Source organism: Chenopodium album, chromosome 11 (genome assembly GCF_948465745.1).
Source record: "Chenopodium album chromosome 11, dcCheAlbu1.1, whole genome shotgun sequence".
In the NCBI taxonomy this organism is placed as follows: domain Eukaryota; kingdom Viridiplantae; phylum Streptophyta; class Magnoliopsida; order Caryophyllales; family Amaranthaceae; genus Chenopodium; species Chenopodium album.
In genome coordinates, this window is record NC_137844.1 from 57,726,212 (window position 1) to 57,729,992 (window position 3,781).

Below are 3,781 nucleotides of genomic sequence, written 5' to 3' on the forward strand. Positions count from 1 at the left end.
ATTTCGAGGTTTGAACCTCATCCAATGAAGCATTAACAATAACCGGAAAAGTAAAAGATGGACCAAGAAACTCATACCTCAAGTTGGATGGTAGAGGTTTTAGCTCTACACTTGGGCATTCCTTACCATTGTCGTTCATGAGTTGTTTCTTCACTTCTTCTTTTCCAATTACTAGGTTTGCTTCTTCCTTGTCCATGGGGGTGGAGTCAAGAATCTCCTCAATTGGCTCCATCTCCATGTCTTCATTGCAAGACCTATCTTTGCTTTCAAGTTCATACTCAAGAGAATCATTAGTGTTATGCAAATGCAATTGTATGGATTCATTAATAACATTCTCAACAATATCAATACTCATACAATCATCCATGTTGGAAGGACATTTCATAACTTGGTTCAATTTGAATTCCACTTTCTCTTTTCCAACAAGCAAAGACAATTTACCATGTTTCACATCAATAATAGCCCCCGCCGTGGCTAAGAAAGGCCTACCTAGAATTATGGGGACATTCAAGTCCTCATCCATATCAAGCACAATAAAATCCACCGGAATGTAAAGTTTTCCCACCCTAAGGGGGACATCCTCTAATTTTCCCAAGGGCATCTTAACCGAACGATCGGCTAATTGAAGGGAAATGTTGGTGGGCTTTAACTCTCCTAGGCCAAGTCTTTTGCACATAGAAAGGGGCATCAAGCTTATGCTAGCACCAAGATCACATAAAGCACGATCAATTACCATTTCACCAATAGCACATGGAATAGAAAAACTACCGGGATCTTTAAGCTTAGTGGGCAACTTATTTTGAATAATTGCACTACAATTTTCCGGCATATTAATCGTTTCCACAAAGTCAACTTCTCTTTTAATACTCAAAATGTCTTTAAGAAATTTAGCATAAGTTGGCATTTGTTTAATAGCATCGGTGAATGGAATGTTAACATAAAGCTTCCTCAAGACTTCCAAAAACTTAGCAAATTGTTCATCAAGTCTAGACCCGGCAAACTTTCCCGGAAAAGGAAGCTTTGCCACATGTAGTGGGATTTCACTCTCTTTTTTTCTTTCTTCAACTTCTTTCTTTTTGGTTTTCTCTTCTTCTTCTACTCTCTTTTTGTTTTTCTCTTCTTCTTCTTCTACTCTCAACTCTCCATGGGAATCATTCATTTCAATCGCTCTTTCTTTTGACTTCTCACCTTCTAAGTCATGTTGCATTCCCTTCCCTTGAACTTCCCCCAAGCTTTTTCCACTTCTAGTTACAATGGCATTGGCTTGCTCTCTAGGATCTAGACCTTGGCTAGGCAATGAGGTACTAGACTTGCCTTTAAGGGCACTAGCTATTTGGGCCATTTGATTTTCCAACATTTTATTGTGGGTTTGCATTTGCTTTAAGCTTTCCTCTAAGTCATTTGTCTTTTTAGTTTGGGAGTTCATGAATTGCTCCAACATGCTTTCTAGATTAGACTTAGGAGGAGGGGGAGCTTGAATTTGGAGTGGTGGTCGAGGGATAGGAGCTATGGTTGGTCTTACTCCTCCATTAAAACCGGGTGGGTTGTGAGTGGAAGAGTATTGGCCTTTTTGTTGGTATCTATTGTCATTTCTATAATTCTGTTGATTATTCGACACATAATTACCACTACCACTAGCTTGACCTTGACCACTACCTTGCCCTTGGTTTTGGCCACTTCTCCAACCAAAATTAGGGTGATGTTTCCATCCCTCGTTGTAGGTGTTGGAGTAGGGGTCAAACCTAGGATTAGCATTCACGTTATTGACTTGTTCCATGGAAGGGGAAGGGGAACATTGCTCATTCAACAAATAACAATCGGAAGACGCATGGTCTTCACCACCACATACATCACAAGACATCAATTGCATAGACACATTATCATTCGAAGAATTAGATGCACGTGAGTTAGGGAGGGGGGAGATAGGAGGGGGAGAAGATTGCATTTGATCGAATTTAGAAGACAAGGCATCCAATTTTGAACTAAGCATGTTAATAGCATTTACCTTATACTTTCCCCCTCTCTTAGAGGTGCTTCTCTCATCGGGGCTCCAATCGGTGTAGTTTTGGACTACATCCTCTATGATCTTTAATGCCTCCGCGGGTGGCTTGTTCATGAGTGGCCCACCCGAAGCTCCATCTAAGAGTATGCGGTCGGATCTCAAGAGACCCCTATAGAATCCATGAAGCAAGAGCCAATCTTCCATCCCATGGTGGGGGCATTGTTGTTGATAGCTTTTGAATCTCTCCCAAGTATCGTAGAGAGACTCATCGGGCTCTTGTTGAAAGTTTGAAATCTTGGACCTCAACTCCGCCGTTTTCCCAAGAGGAATGAACCTCCCAAGGAATGCCGAAGTTACCTCATTCCAAGTTGTCAATGAATTCGGAGTCAACCTATCGAGCCAATCACTTGCACTCCCCGAAAGAGAAAATTTGAACATGCTTAGAAGAATGTACTCCGGAGTCACCCCATTTGCCTTCACGGTGCTACAATACCGTGTGAATTGCTTTAGATGCGCAATGGGGTCCTCATGCTTTGCCCCGGAGAATTGATGACCCTCAATCAAGGTGATAAGGGCGGGCCTTATCTCGAAATTATTTGCTTCGGTAGTGGGAGTAACAATCCCACTTGCTTCTTAATACGGAGGAGGAACACCAAACTCTCTCAAAGTCTTATTTGGAAGAGCCATCTCAAATTGGTGAAGAGGTGGAGAAGTTGGAGAATTTGTCCTTGGTGACTCTAATGGAATGGTGTCTCCACTAGTCTCACTAGAACTAGATTGATCGGACTCAACTACCACTTGTGGCTCACTTGATGTGGCACCACTAGCTTTCGCCCTCTTTTCTCTTCGATTTGCCCTTACTACTTTTTCAAGCTCGAGATTCAACGGCACAAGAGGAAGTGTCCTATTGCTGCGTTTGGGCATAAACAAAGAAGACTAGAAGGGAGATTAGTAGGTTAGTCAAAGAAAACAGAGAAAAATAAAGCTATACAAATGAACTAGTCTCACATATCTCATAAGTAACTCAATGCTTAACGCCATTCCTCGGCAACGGCGCCATTTTGGTAGAGGAATAATCGGTCGTTGGACAATCACCCTAAACCAAACAATGTTTTTACCAAAACTAACCTAAGACAAGTCTAGGGCAAATAGAGGATCGTGTCCACAGGGAATGGGTGAAGAACACCAAGAGTATGAAACGGTTGTAAGCTAATTCGGTCACAAATTGGGTTTTAAATGGTTAGCTACTATATAGAAGAATGCTAGGGGAAATGGGATTCAACACCAACCAAAGCCAAGGAATCAATAACAAGGACGAATCATGAGTACACATAGAAGATAGAAAAGGAACTTATCATTGCCTTCTTTCAAAGTCACAACATAAGTACTCCCTAGATTAAGCACTAACACGATAAGGATTAAGTCTCAAGGATAGGAAGTGGGTTTCTAGCTCGAGTTTGTCTCTCGATCGCTCCGAACTAGCATGAAGCTCGAATAATTGGGATTTCTCACCTAATTACCATACTAAAGCAACCTAGTCAATGAAACCAAACATCCAAAATCATGAAAGTAGCATAATCTAATTACACAAGAAAAGACTCACTCCAAAACCCCATCTTTCGATGTGAGAAGAGGGATGAACACATGGGCATAATGTGGCCAACAAAATACACATGCAATCATCAATTCAAGCACAAACAACTATCAATCCAAGGTAGCACATGAATAATTCCAAGTCAATTAACCATAGCTTGGTTGGGTCTTCACCCAACCCCTAAC

The 3,781-nt window shown here is 41.4% G+C and overlaps 1 non-coding gene across 1 annotated transcript; it reads left to right on the forward strand.

Annotated features, from left to right (window-relative positions):
* Positions 1-2,204: 2,204 nt before the first annotated feature.
* LOC145569633 (small nucleolar RNA R71) lies at positions 2,205-2,311 on the forward strand. Its single transcript, XR_014096207.1, has one exon. It is a non-coding gene; the product is annotated as a small nucleolar RNA R71 (small nucleolar RNA).
* The last annotated feature ends 1,470 nt before the right edge of the window (positions 2,312-3,781 follow it).